This window comes from Agelaius tricolor, unplaced genomic scaffold (genome assembly GCF_023055355.1).
Source record: "Agelaius tricolor isolate 1412-34295 unplaced genomic scaffold, bAgeTri1.0.p SCAF_14, whole genome shotgun sequence".
NCBI lineage: Eukaryota > Metazoa > Chordata > Aves > Passeriformes > Icteridae > Agelaius > Agelaius tricolor.
In genome coordinates this window covers 15,407,035-15,422,145 of record NW_027269274.1, presented here as the reverse complement: position 1 = coordinate 15,422,145, position 15,111 = coordinate 15,407,035, and the positions used below count along the sequence as shown (strand labels likewise).

The following is a 15,111-nucleotide window of genomic DNA, read 5'->3' as shown; positions in this document are numbered from 1 at the left end:
CTTACTCTTTTTATCTTTGGCAGCTTGGGATGGGCATAATATTTACAAATGATGCCATGAACAAGTTATGCAAATCACCCAAATGAGAACCAGTAAGCTTTTATATCTTGCCAAACAATCGTGTATTGTAGAAATGCCACATTTTACAGTCAATTTGAGAAATGTTTGAGAGACTTTAAAATATTAGTGCCCTATTTTTCATATTGCTCAACATATATAACTGGATTTGTTAGTACCATGAGTCCAAAAATATAAACCTTTGGAATAGGACAGAAAAAATAACCGTAATAGATTTTAAAAACCTAAGTGACTTTGAAAAGCCTCTTGGAAGTTCATAATACTGTCAATTTTTTAAAGATCTTGTCTAAAATTGAAAACCTGTATGACTGCAGAGAGGCAATCTGTGCCTTTCTAACTAGTATAAAAATACCATTTCTTAGTGCATGTAAATGAGGCATTATAAAATAAATCAGCATAAAAGTAATGGATTCTCTTAATGTATGAAGCTCTCCAAAGGGCTCATCTACACTGCAGAATTCACAAGTGTCTGAGCTGAGCTAAGGATCTGTGACTGCATGGTCACATTCCCTGATTTTTAACGTTGTTCCACAATCCCTTTGGCAGCGTCCTGGAAGTTTCTTTTTTAGGAGGTTCTGGCTACTCAAAGTGGGGTTCCTGGGAGTCACAAATCCCAAGATGTGCAAGACCCCCCTTTCCTAACTCAGTCTGGGGCTACTAGTGAAAAATGAGCTGAACCAACCCAGCCTGGCAGCTTCTATGCCATAACCAGCTCATTTTTAAATTATTTATCTAAATTTGAAGACATTATTGAATTATTTGTAAGCTCTAATTTTATTTTTCATATTAAAAGGGGCATGTGGATTCTTGGATTGAAAAATAGCAGAAGTTTTCCCTTGGAAAGGAAGTTTCCAGCCATAGTAGTAACCCACACAACTTTCCTCCCCAAGTGAAACAAAGGAACATCTTGGAGGGGAATGAGGAGCAAATATCATAACAGTAAATTTGTGAGAACTACAAAATGATAACTTTTTAAAATGTGCTATTGAGGGCTTTTTCCAAGCAAAAATGTTTTCATGCTATATTACATCTGAAATCCTTACAACAGCTTTCCACCTTCCCTGTAAAGACCTGGAGAAAGGGCTTATTTTTTCAAAGCTCTTCTAAATCTCCATCTCCCTGCCTGACTTTATTTAAAAGGTTACAGAGCTCCAGTGCCTCTTTCCTGGTGTTTTACTGTTGGTGTGCTGTGCCCAGTGCCCTGGGTTTGCAGAAGGCTGGTGGTGGGTGGCTTTTTTGGTGAACTATTTACTGCTGGACAAGGGCAACCTGGGGCTTTTCTAACTTGGTTTTCTACTAAGTCTTTTTATTAAAGGCTCGCAACAATTTTGTTTTGATTGAAGCTGTGACAGAAGCACCTGGGCTGGATGAAGCCAGGCCAGGCCCTGCCAGGGAGGACAAGGGGGGACATTTCAGAGATAAAAATAAATGCACAGGGTGAAGTGTGAGGTAGGGACAGGGGCAACTGAGTCCTGTGGGGTGCTTTGCTGTACAAACCTTTGTGTAGTACAATTAAGTATTGTACATCCTTGTGCCCTGAGGAACCACAGGGCCTCTGGAGCTGAGTCTTCTGCTCTTTTCCCATTTATAAAACATTCTCCTACATTGCTGCATAGTGTTGGGTGTTCCCAGTACAGCTGAGACCCCCCTCCTGCCACACCTGTGCCATCACTTTGTGTTTTAGGCCAAGTTTGGGGCTGAGTGGGAACTTTACCCGCCTCTGAAGCATCCCACAAGTTTTTGGCATTGAGAAAGTAACTCTTACACTGAGCTGTGCTGGCAGTGTAGTGTTGTGAGCTATTTCACCAGTGCTGTGGCATGTGCAATATATATTGTGCGTGTTGCAGCAACAGGAGGGATGATGAATGGGTTATGTGTGCCCTGCTTTCTGCTTCTGTTGATAAGTGACTGATAAAGCTGACAAATAGCTGGATTAAGTAAACAGAGCCTACATAACTCATTCAAAGGGAATAACTGTTTACAAATTATCAATTGTTATCTGCACAGTTTTGAGTTAGGGATGATGGATTCTGTTCCTGTGTAGAAATAATGGGCTGGTGATGTGTATCAGGTATGTGAGCAGTAAAATTGGCCATCTGACAGTGCTCATCCTCAGGACAGGGACTGGCAGGAAAGTAAAAAAAGAAATGTTGCCTGGACCAAGTAGAGCAATTTTTGTCTCAGGCAAAGAACAGGAATCCGAATACAACAGAGGCTTCGGGATTTGGCTCCTAAATACAATCAGAATAATTTTTAGTCTTGTTTAGAAGCTATTGTAACTAGTTACTACTCAAGGGCCAATTTCCATCTCATTCCCATGAGCAGTGTTTGCAGAAAATGTAGAATGCATATCTTTTATTAGAACAGGAAGAAATGCCTGCTAATATAATGCCACTTCATTTCATAATTCACTGTAGGATGAGAATGGGATTTCAGAGCTGCTGATGTTTTAATCTCATGTTTCCTTGTCCAAAGTAAAAAGCTGTTCATGAACCATGTCAAGTTAAACAGATTTAGTTCCTCGATGGCTGTGTTGTATTTCTAGCACGTGTTAAAGGTGGGGGAGCGCTTGTGCTCAGCTCTCTATGATCAAGTGCTTGGTTTTAATTTAGTGAGTCGTCCCTGCAGCATCCTGATAACAAAACGCGGCTTCAGATTGCTGAGATAACACTGAGTGCCGATTGCACATCAGAGAGAAAATAACTCGGCTCGCAAGAGGCCGGACTGATCGGCAGGGAAAGAGGCTCTGAGCGGGGCTGGGAGCGCCGGCACAGCCCGGCCGGAGGGGCCGGGACTGCGGGGGATGCCCGGGAGCGCCTGGCCTGGGTGCGCTCCCTCCGGGGGTTTGGCACCCTCTGCTGTCCAAAAAACCCCAAAGCACCCCGGAAACCCGACCGCACGGATCTAAAAGAGCAAATCAAACTCCTGACTGAATAATTTTGGTGATCAGCCCCCCCACACTCTTACTTGCTGCAGCAAGTAGTGAATGTCCACCAAAAAAAAAAAAAAAAAAAAAGGCAAACAAAAATTTTCCTGCTTCACAATTTGCATAATTGCGTTGGCTCTGTTTCTCATAAATGAAGTGACCAAGTCTTGGCTCCTGAATCCACTGCAAGGCTTCCTGACCATTCAGGCTGGATGCAAATACAGCACAAAGACTGATGCTGGAGGAGTCTCAGATATGCTGAGAGAGGCTTTTTCTGCCTCAGCAAGGGCTCTGCACAATTATCACCGAGTCAAAACCACCCTAGCTCAGTGGAAACAAGCAGGTTCCTACCTAACATCTGGCATGGCTGTTCTTGCTACACGAGCATCTTGTGCTGCAGCTGAGAGTGCTGAAAATTGCCTATGACACCTTATGCATGTTTTAGCTATTTAGTTAAATGTTTATTCACTCCAGGTTTTTTTGGTAGCAATTAACAAATGCTTTCCTTGACAGAGACACACAGAGCTTCACTCCTGCAACAGAAACATGGGACACCTGGCTCTGCAGGAAGGGGAATTCAAACCTAGAAGCTCTGGAAAACAGGAGGCCTGTTTCTATTGTGTGATTACCTCCTATATTTGATTGACAAGGTAAGAAATATTCTGTATAGTAGACATGGGAGCCCCTAAGGAAATAGCCCTTGTTTGTCCCTTCTGTATTTCAGTGCTTGCACACTGTATTCAAGCTAAAAAATAGGAATTTATCACCCAGATCTGCAAGGCACACAGTGCCAGTCTTCCCTTAACAGACACCAGAAAACCAAAGCTGTGCTTCCCAGTGGAGGCCCTTCAATGGCTTTGATTGTTAAATGGTTTCAGTTCCATCTTTATGAATTTTCAGTTTTCTGTGGCCTCAAGTATGAAATCCATGGCAAAACCAGGACAAAGCACTGTTCTTCTGAGAGCACAGATCCTGACAGGGATTGCTGCATTCCTTCCTGGCTTAGCTGGAATTCTGAGCCACCTTCCTCATGCTAATCTGGGCTCCAGAAGAGCCCCATAGTCCAGGGCAACAAGCACCAGTGCCTGTGTGGAGCAGGTGCCGTGGTTTTGTCCAGGGTGGGCAGTGCCTCACCCCTCACCCTTGTCCAGCAGTAAATATTCACCCAAAAAGCCCCACACCAGCACCCTGTGTGCCCTGGAGCTGGGGGTCTCAGGGTACAAGTTCAGCCAGGAGCTGTTCCCTGCAGGAGCTCCTGTGCCTGCTGATGTCCACTACATCCCCAGGGGAAAGTCATTTGGGGAATGCAGCTCTAGGCTAAATTGCCACTTGTTTCTCTTGCCTTTCACTTCACTCCAGCAGGCTCGATGCTGCTTCCTTAACAAAGGATTAAATCCTTAAATGGATTTACTAATCAACTGCTTTTCTTTCCATACCCGCTCTGCTTCTCCTCACATCTTCTCAGACCTGGGAGGATAACTAAAGGCTCAGAATACTCATACTCATTTCTATTATAAGAAGAAGAAAATACACTGATTCTAAGAAATTCCAAAGCTTTTGGAAATAGCTTTGGTTTTTTTGCTGCAAGAGCCATGGTGTTCTAAATAGACTGCAGCTCTTCACATTCAGTCTCAATAGAAAATAAAATGGAGGAAGTGCAGAAGGCAGCACTGGCATGATTTGCATACAGTCTTTGAAAACAAGCCTCAGATAGAGGCAACTGAAAACCAGCTTTATATCAGGCTCTTGCTGCAACAGTGCTCAAGTCAAAGAAAGAAAAGCTGACCTTGTGACAAAATAACCCTCACTCTGGTGTATATCTGACACAAACAAAAAAAGATAAGACACTGTATTTTAAAGAGGACACAGAATTAGAAACTTGAGTGGTGGGAAAACACTAAATAAAACCCAGAATCCTTATTTGAGATCTCCAGTGAGTGGAAGCCAAGGTACCTGGTGCTGCCTGTGCATAGGGCAGTCTGCTGCTGAGCTGTATATTCAACCACAGATTGGTTTCCCCAAGCATCAGCCAAGACATTGTTTTTATTGATTTATTTTGCTATCTTCCCACTGCAGTGATAGGATGACAAAAGAACCACCTGTGGGTATCCTAATATATCTAATGCCAGCAGATTTTCAGGTTGAATAAAAACAATAAATCTTTCCAGGCACAAAGGGGAAACTGTGAGGTAAGTTAATTTGGGAAACTAAAGAGCATGATTTAGGAATATTGGGTTTGTTAGAATGGATCAGACCAGTCCTCCTGGTTTACTGTCTTCTTCTCAGAGATAGATCCTTAGAGATGACACAAAAGAACATAAAATAAGGCCCAAAATAGTCAAATGTTCAATGACACTTCCAGGGACTGGCCTGCTTTCTGACAGTGCAGCAGTAATTGTTACACCAGTGAGCAAGAGGTCTGACTCTCACTGTATTATGCACATTACAAGTGCTCCAAAAATTGGCTAGAATTTCCTAAGGAACCCAGGCACAATCAGCTCATGGCTGTGCTGATCACTGCATCTCTTGTGGGACACAGCCTGGATTTTCCCTAGGGCACTACAGGTAGATTTGTTGTACAACTTCCTCTTAAATTAAGGGAGAAAATGAATAAACATGTAAACCTGTTCAGCCACGTAATATATTCACAAATCAAGGCTAAAACACTAGTTAGTCAAAAATGGTGTTGAGTCTAGCACACCAGAAAACAAAGTTCTCTTTCTCCTCTGTTCTTCCAGTGGGGTTTCCTGTCTCCTCACTTCCATGAACAGGCTGAACTTGTCTTGTGGGGTGCTCCTAAAAATACATATTAAGTCTTCATGGTAACACAAGGTTTCTTGGATACCATCTCTTTCAAAACAGTAATTTTACACTCTCTTGAGCTTTCTGCTAGTTAAAGCTTCCAGAATAACACATCCCTGATTCTACACCACTCTGCTTTCCCCAAAGCAGGTCCAGCATGGGCAAGAGTGGCTGAAGATCCCCACAAGTGCTGCTTTGCTGATAAATCCTAGCCCTGACCTATTGTTGGCAGTGCATCTGCAAGGTTAGTTTTTGTTTTATTCCTGGCTTCTGCATCCTATTTGTCCAAATTTGGAGTCTGACCTAGGAAATCTAGGCAATTTTATTCATCCTGATCTTGGATTTTTGATAATTATACTATAACATGGTACACATACATGCACTGCTATATATGTAGCTCAAGAATGCAGTTTTGAACGATATGGCAAATTGTGTAGTATATTTACACTTCTTTAGATTGCTTAAAGGAGCATAAATAAAGGCAGTGTATCTGCCCCCAAAACCCCAGATATCAGTAGTGGTTGCCTCTGTAAGGTCAAGGCAGTAATACACACCTGCCAAATTCAGACCTGCACTCTTCTCAGACACAGGGAAAAAATCAAATTGAAGTGAAGGTGTAAGAGCTCCAGAGATATTTCAAAGCAAGCCAATAAAAGGGAAAAGCCTGAAAGTGACACTCACCAATAACAGGATTCTTAAAGCCTCAAACTCGATAAACCCACAAACCAAAAGAAATTAAGCAGGCTGTGTCACTTCAGGACATCATGCTATGGGATTTTAACAAGATTCATGGGTATTAAAAAGTAATGGCATAAATTGGGTATTTAAAGTCAGTATTGATTTGTTGCCAGATTCTGCATATCAACAATTGCACTTGAGTGTCCATTTACTTTGCTCAGAAATAAATATTCCTGCCCAGCTGCATGTGCTAGTTGGAAGAGAATCAGTTTTCACCACTGGCAAAGGGACAGGTTGTTATCTCAAGCCACATGGTTCATTGATTTATCTGTGGTGGAGTAAATACAAAAATGTATAGGAATGCTGTCAAAATAATTTATTTAAAAGCTTTTTTTGGAAGAAGAATGATAGCACGTTCCCAGGTAAGAATGCAAGAGGCTTTCTGAGTATTTGGACTTATTAACTGGTTGAGGTAAATTATCTCCATTTGATGTTTCTGGCTGGCAGAGTTAATTTATTTGTACAAAAGTATTTAATGATGCAGGGAGATTGTTATTGGTGGTTTAATTATTGTTTTGATCAGAGCTTCTGTATGGGTGGTAGTACTCCTAATAAGATAATCATACTTTTTCATCTGTTAATGAGTCTTTGGAGTATTCCCAACACAGTTTTAAGTCTTAGTTGTTTTCCCGCTCTTGGCTTAATTTCTGTGTTTCATTTGGCTTGCATAATGAAACAAGATGGGCTGCTTTACTGCTGTTTATAATAGGTCTTCCTAATATGGTCTTCTGTGCTTGGGCTGATCAGGATTTTCCAAAACCACATAAATGTTTTTAATCTGGGGGGAAAAAAAAAAATCACTTTGCCTGTAAATTGAAAGCAGTAAATTGGGGTTTTGTTCTCAGGTAAATGATAATATTGTTCTTGCACAATCTCCTAGTGGTATCTGAATTTTATCACTAAAAAGCATGTTGTCTCCCTCTCTTTTCCATCTATATCACTTTAAATGCCCCCAAAGAATTCCTTATATCTCTTCCTGCAAATTCTAAGTAGTTGGTGAGATCACAGTGAAATACAGTGAAAATATTGACAATATGGGCAGTATTTGAAAATTAACAGTGGGAAGGGCATGGCCTGACTGAGGTCCAGGGTACTTCAGCAGTGGGTGTTGATGTAAACCATCTTTACAGAGGTTCACTTTAATTATATGAGAAGCTGGGAAATGGTAGGAATGTTAAGGGGACAGCCATAAAAGAGCACAGTTAATATCATGTCAACAGAGGAGCTTTGTTTTTCTCTAAAGGTGAATATTCTAGTTCTCATAGTATTTTCTTTAGGGAGTATTTCTATACTCAGCTTTTCTCAGTTGTGTGACTACAACTTCCCCTCTGCTTCATTTTTATTCTGAATTTCCCAGGCCTGGCTCTCCTTGTTTTGCAGCCCACCTTGGTTCTGTTGCAGTAATGTGCCCACAGGGACAGCCCACACTGCAGAGATATAAAACCATGGGCACATGAAAAAGCAAGTGGTGCCTAAATGTTCCTGTGCTCTGCCTGCCACAAGCACAAACAATATTTCAGTCCTCTGTGACAGTTATACAGGTGCCTACTACTAAAACTGCACTGGAAGAAGGTGACAGAAAATTCCTTTTTCTCCTCTGGAACTTTCTCATCCTCTTTGATGCCAAGGAAAAAAGAAATGTATTCAAGCAGTAACAGAAGTGCTCCCAGTCCAGCTTTACCTTCAGAGCTGGGTGATGGTTTTTTGTTAGGTCATGGTTAGGGTCTCTTTGGGACTGTTTCACTGTTTCTTATGGGCTGGGGTGTTTCTCTTGTGCCATCTCACAGAGCTTCCAGAGGCAGCAGGAGATGCACAGAGACCTGGGAAAAGGTCTTTTTTACCAAAAAAGAAAGAGAGGACTGGAAGGAACTAGATTAGGGAGGAATAGAGCTTCTTGTATTTTTATCAGGCATCACAGATCTTCAGAGTTAGCAGTAATTTCCTATTTGGTACTCAGTGAGCTGGGGAAAGGGCATCAAGCACGTCTGCCTATAATTTAGGAAAACTGCAAGATTACTCATAGTTTCTCTCCTCATCTCTCCCAGGCTTTAGCCTGAGAAATTTATCCCTCTCTGTTGTGACCTGTGTGATGTGCCTTACACATGCAAAGTCTTCAGCTGTGTTAAAAATGTTAAAATTATTTTAGGATTTTCATAGTATGGAAAATATCCTAATATCTTAATTACTATCATAAACCTGGGGAACAGAGCTAACGCTGGACCTCATATACAGGCAGCTGTTGCACAAGTAGAAATTAAAACTCTCTGAAAAGCTAAGTCTAAATAGAATAAAAAAAGGGCAGGGGAAAATTACATATGTAAAATGAACAGCACCATGGCTGCTAAAGATCAGGTTTCTTCCATGAATTTATTCTTCTTATAGTTTTGGGAATTAATCTGAAATGTAAAATGAACCAAACAATCCAAGTAAGGTACAATAGATGCTAATAGGAAATAATAAAATAGAATGTACAGCAGTCAGGAGAAATGAGAAAGAAACAAAAATGCAGGGGGAAAAAGGAGTCAAACATAAAAGATGCTCAGGAGGTGAACAGGGAGAAGGTGGAAGATGGGTGTCCTGTGCTGCAGAGACCAGGCTACAGAAGCTTTGCTCTTGCTGCCAGCTGAATGTCTAACTAAAGGCCCAGTAGCCTCTTTTTTTGTCATTTACCTAAAATCACTAAAATGGTGTGGCCTGAAGCCTTCTTAAGCCAAGTTTAAAGTCTGTAAACCACAAAGCAGGCAGCTGGGGAAGGGAAGCTATGGAGCACATCACTTGGATCTGTTTCTTCCCTTCATTCTCAACCTGCTCAAGCATCTCTGCATGCCAACAAAGTGCCTTTGAAAGAGAACTGTCTCTGATATTTGGAAGAAAGTGTTGCCTCTGTAGCTATTAACATCCCCAGTGTCCACCCCATGCCCTGCTGGCACACCTGGCACCTGCTGCTAATGGCAGGGGCATCTTGAACCAGGCCACTGAAGGGGCTGGATGGTCTGATCTGCACCACCCCACGTGCCACCAGCGACAGCAAAGGGCAGAGTCCAAGTGGCTCTTCCTTTGTGCCTGCATTAGGGCTCCTTTGAGGATGAACTGATTGTCCTTCACAAGGCTGGCAGCTGACCCTTTCACCAGCACTACAACTGCCATAATGTTCAGGCCAAACAAAGTCTGAAAACAGGAAGAGCAAAGGAGAAGTCCAGGGATGTCACTCAGTCATGCACAGCAGGTTATCCTTTGGGTTAGCCTTAGTCTGATCCACTGGCCACAGAAATGGCAACTGCACATCTCTGGTTATTATCCCAGAGGTACAAAATGTGGAGAGCACTGAAGGTTAAAGAGCCCTTGGCAAATGTTCTTTAACACTGCAGTAGAATACTGCACATTCTGTTAGAAGACATGGAGTTCTAAGCTAACAGCATTTGCTGAGGAAGCCCCTGTAGTTATGGAAGACTTCATGAGCTGAAGCCACTGTCCAGCTCTCTGTGGAGAGTCAGACTGACTGGGCTTGGTCTCAGCTCAGCTTTGGGCATCCTGGGCATGCTGGTTTGCTCTGCAGCTCTTGTAAGGACCCTGTTTCCTCCACAAACACCAACTTCTGCCCCATTAATGGGCTGGGCTGCAGATGAAGGTCACCAGGCATCCAAGGATTTCAGAAACCCTCTTGGATTCCCTATGTAAGACACAAATAGTAATTCCAGTAAGAAAAATACACGTTTTTCATACAGCTTTACTCAACCAAATCTACCCTATAAGTAAGGACAAAAGCTTTTAACCAACCTGTAACTAATTTGAATGAATACATCTGTAACTCAAAGCAGACACAGTGTTCCTGTAAATTAATTATCCCCACTTCACTGAAGGGGAATTCTCTGTTCCACGAGTTTCATTTGAGTACGAGCACAGAGCTGCAAACCCACACCAGTCCTGCTCTCAGTGCAGGGATGTACAGCTTGAGCCTGCTGTCTGTGCACAAAAAAATTCAGAGGGACTTCTTGGCACTTGCAGTCTACAGGAGTGTGGTGCTAATTAATGAAGCAAAACAAAGGCAAACTGAATGTTTCACTGAAAGGAGCAGAAAGCCCTGCTCAGGGAAACTGGCTGCACTTAAACCTGGGTACTGATTTTCTAATGCTGTTCACACAGCTTGAACACTTCAGCTTCAAAACAGGTCTCCCCTAATATAAGAGAACAAGTGAAGGAAAAGATGGTGTGATGCTAACAATATATGTGACTTACTGGATCAATTCAGGGAAAACTTGGAATTCCTCATTAATCACTTAATGTAAACAAAGAAAATTAGTTTTTGATGATCAGGAGGTTCCTAAAAGACATGTGGCTTATTTTGCATGAAGCATTCCAGTTTAATTTTGTATAAGAAATGACCTACCACAGTCAGAAAAAATGTCCAAAACAGAAACAAGTGCCAAAACAGTGAGAGGTTGTAGGGAAACAGGTGAACCATTGTGGTTCTTGGAGATTCATGTGTCACCATGGACAGCTTTGGTTGAAGAAACAGGACATACTGAAGGATTTGTGGGTAGCCTGGAGCCAGGACATTTCACAGAAGCCCAAGAGCAGGCTGCTTTACAGGTACAACATTTGCCACCTTCCTATGTGCCCAAAAGTGTGGACAGGTTGCAAAGTGAGCTGCTGGAAAAGGTGAAACCTCTGAGCAGGCTGAATGGTAAATAATCTTAAAAAATAGGACAAGACGCGTATTTTTAAGGCATAGAATCTTAAACTGCTCTAGCACAATTGATCTATTGCCTGGAGTACCAGAAATGGGTTGGAATGTAATAGCAAGAAGTCATGCACTTAAAGATTAATTAGAATAACTGCGAGTGAGCTCAGAGGTTCATCAAATGTGAGATTACAAGAGGAGGAATCCAGGTATGTTATTGGTTGTAGGATAACTATGATGCCACTGTAATGTGGTCTTAAAAATGCTAATGTATTCTGGGATGCATTGAGTGAGGTATTTTCAGGAGACGGTGAGATATTAATATCGTGGTACAAGGCAGTTGTTAAGACCTTGTTTAGAACACTGCACACAGGGTAGAAGGTATAAAAGGACACTGGAGGAGTGGAAAACCTATTTGGAGAGAAGATTAAAAGCAAAGCAGAAAGACTGAGAATGGATGATCTAATTGCTATTTATAGGGACATTTTAGGTAAGTATCAGAGAAGCAAAGTTATTTAATTCAAAGGGCAAAATGGTAAAGACCTAATGGATATAAATTGGTAGTGAATACATTTACACTGGAAATTAGAAAGTTTCTAGTTTCAGAACAGTGGATGCTAGAAAAGCCTTGAAGATAAAAGTAAGGCACCTTGGCTGTCTGATGGCAGCTTAGTTACCCAGTTCATCCTCCAAACTGGATAATAAAATGGTATTGGGTTTCTCACAAATTGCCATTCCTGCAAAGAGGATATAAGGAGATTTAATCCCCGTGTGAGGAAATGTGTATTTGCAGTGTGTTAGCCCCGTGTTTCAGGAGTTTGCTAACGTGCCAGAAGGTCCAGCAAGATTCCACTTCCTTTCCGTGTCTTTTTAACCTCCAAATCACCAGAGATGACACAAAGTTAACGTGTCATGGAGCTGGTCAGGCGAAGGTTCTGTAAACAGCTGTCCTTCTGTGAGTGACGATTAATAGGACAGAGAAGATCGTTTAGATGTTTCACGGATCAGACTGGTGGGCCACGTTTCTTTCTCGACGCAGTTGTGTGTACCAAGGACTCATTTCCAGGATCGCCGAGCAGTCTGAAAGGGCGTGCTTCTTGCTCTTGCCAGCCTGGGAAGTTTGTGATACCTGACTTTTGAGGTTTTCTTCCTGTTGCACACCAATTTGGGGCTTTTGCAGAACAAGTCCTCAGTTTCTTAGCGGCTGTGCTTAGGGGAGGGGGTGGCTGCCGTGCCTGGCGGTGGCCGCGGAGATGTTCCGGGCGACTGTCGGAGCCGGGCCGGGCTGGCCCGGGGCTGCCTGGAGCGGCGCTCGGTTATGCAGGCGGTGTCTGCTGGGACTCAATTAGGCGGTGCGGCAGCGCTTTGGTTTGAATAGTTAATTGCGCGGTGCCGGGCCGGGAGCGCTCGGCGGGGCCCTGCGGATCGGCATGGCGAGACCCCCCTCTAGCGGAGGGCCCGGGCCTCGCCCGCCCCTCGGCGGGAACGCCAGCGGGAGCGGGCGGGCCGGCGCTCCGGGAAACGGAACCGCGGGCAAGAAGCGCTCCAGCCCCGCGGGGGCCGGCCTTGGGCAGGGCCGCGGCCGCTGCGAGCCCCGGGGCGGCTCCCGCCGGGCGCGGGCCTCGCTGTCCCGGGCGGCGGGCGCGCTGTGCTCGCTCCCGAGCGTCACGGGAAACGTCGTCGCTTTTTTACTGCAAGCCAGTGGGAAACGGAGCTTTCTTATCCTCGTGGAGAGCAGCATCTCTCCTGCGAGAGGAGCTGCGTGGCCGGCTCCGTCCTGCTTGGCATCGCAGCGCATCGCTCAGGAGCAATGGGAGCCCGGCGCGTCTCGGCGGTGCCGCGGCGCGCAGAGCGGTGTGAGCGATCTGCCCGCTGGATGCGTAATGAGCAACTTCATGGTTCCATTCGTTCTTCCTGCCCGCTGTTCCGGCACTGCCGCTCTGGTTATTTGTTGGCACTTCTTTGCTCCAGAGACAAACCATACAGCTCACTCGATCCGCCCGCTCTTCGCCTCGAACACTCATTTCGGGTCGGTAGCAACTGGTGTCCGGCACGACGCGAGGGCACGTACGCACGGATAAGCCCCGGTGCCCGCGGGCTGGGCGAGCCGGCCGAGAGCCCGCGGCCCGGGAGCGCGTCCCCCCCGGCGGCGAGCGGACCGGAGCGCGGCCGCAGCGCTCCCGCCGCCGTCTCCGGCCGCCGCCGCCGGCGGGCGGATGCGCTCCCGGGGAGCGCAAAGGCTTTTCGCGCTCTGCTCCCGCTGTTCCCCGCCGACCGGCGGGCTCGTTGTCGGCCACGGCCTCGGTGCGGGCCGGCTGTGCGGATCGGGGCGGGGGGCTCTCCCTTTCCGCCCCTCCGTCCCCGCCGCACGGGCAGGAGCGCGGTGTTGCACAACCCGCTTCCTTTTTCTTTCGCTTCGCTGCGCCGCGGGCAGCGGCGGCGAGTGCGCGGGGCGCCGGTCTCCGCCCTGGGTGGGGGGAACGACACGGCCGGTGCCGCCCGCCCGCTCCTCGCCAACTGCGGCGCTGGCGCGGCCCCGCCGGCTGCGCGGCCCCGCGGGGGCTGGGGAGGGGGGGGCGCCGCCGGTCCCCGCGCCCCGACCGACGGGGCCGGTTCTCTCCGAAGGGAAGGGGACTAAATCCTCGCCGGGGCGGGGGGGATGGAGTCGGGACCGCGCATCCCGCGGCAGGCACCGACCGCCCGCTCGCCCGCCGGGCCGTGTCCCTTCCCGCGGCGCCCGGGCAGGGCGTGGACGCCCGCCCCGCCCCGGCAGAGTCGCGGCGGCGGCGCGTCCCGTTACCGGCGGCCGAGCCCGCGCTGCCCCCGGCGCGGCGGGAGCAGGTGTCCGGGGGCAGCAGCCCGGGACAGCGCGGCGGGGGCGGGGTCGGGGCCGGGCCCCGCGGGGCCGGGCGGGCGGAGGCGGCGGCGGCGGGCTCGGCGCGCCCGCGGCAGGAGGGAGCCGGAGCGCCCGAAAAGCCGTGAGGGGAGGGGAGGGCGGAGGGGCGGGAGGGGGGAGGCAGGCGGGCGGGCGGCGGGCGCATGCGCTCTGGCGGGCCGTGCCATATTGGAATGAGGCAGTGAGCGGAGCGCCGGGGAGCCCGAGCCCCGGCAGCAGCGCAGGGCTGGAAAAACTCCCCGCAGGTGAGGCGGGCGGCGGCGGCGCCCGCGCGCGGGCGGAGCGGCCCCGGGCGCAGCTGTTGGGGACGTTTTGCCGGCGGGGCGCGGGGCCCGGAGGGTTTTTCCGGGCTCACGAAGTTTGGATGCGGGAAAAAGGCGGCGAGGCAGGAGGAGGAGGAGGAGGAGGGAAGAGGCAGGCGGAGCGCGGCGGGGAGGCGGCAGCGGCAGCGCGGGGGGGACGCGCCTTCGGCCGCGCCGAGGAGCGATGCGCGGGGCTGGCCGGGCGCCGCCGCGCAACTGCCCGCGCGCAACTCTGCGCGCTCCCGCCAGGGGCCCGCGGCGTCCCGCGGCGCGCTCGGCCGAAGTTGCCCTCCCGGCCGGCCCCGCGCCCGCCCGAGGACGCGCCCGGCCCCCGCGGGAACTTTGTGCGCGCCGCGCCGCCGCCCCGGCGGGGCCGGTCCCTGCCCGCGCCCGCGGGGGGCCGAGCCCACCGAGCGCCTCTCGCTCGCCCCCCTCCCCCTCAAAATGGCGGTGGAAGGGGACCTTTAAACCCCGCGCCGCTCCGCTCCGCACCCCCGCCGGGCGCGGCCGCGCTCCGCTCGGCGCGGCGCGCGTCCCGCCCGGGGCAGCGGCTGGCGTCGGTCCCCGTCAAGTGGCCCGTCAGCGAGCGGCTCTCGCCTCCCGGTCGGGCTGGGTGGGTGGGTGTGGGGGGAGAGGGGCGGGCGCCGCCTCCGCGGCCGCGCCGCCGGCTCTCCCGCAGCGCCGCCGC

At 48.3% G+C, this 15,111-nt stretch overlaps 1 protein-coding gene across 1 annotated transcript in view; it reads left to right on the top strand.

Annotated features, from left to right (window-relative positions):
* Window positions 1-14,264: 14,264 nt before the first annotated feature.
* The window catches only part of SFMBT1 (Scm like with four mbt domains 1), a 73,332-nt gene continuing 72,485 nt past the window's right edge, over window positions 14,265-15,111 (top strand). Inside the window, exon 1 of the mRNA XM_071439900.1 lies at window positions 14,265-14,366. The gene's annotated coding sequence lies outside the window, so the exon portion shown is untranslated. The remainder of the gene's footprint in view (window positions 14,367-15,111) is intronic.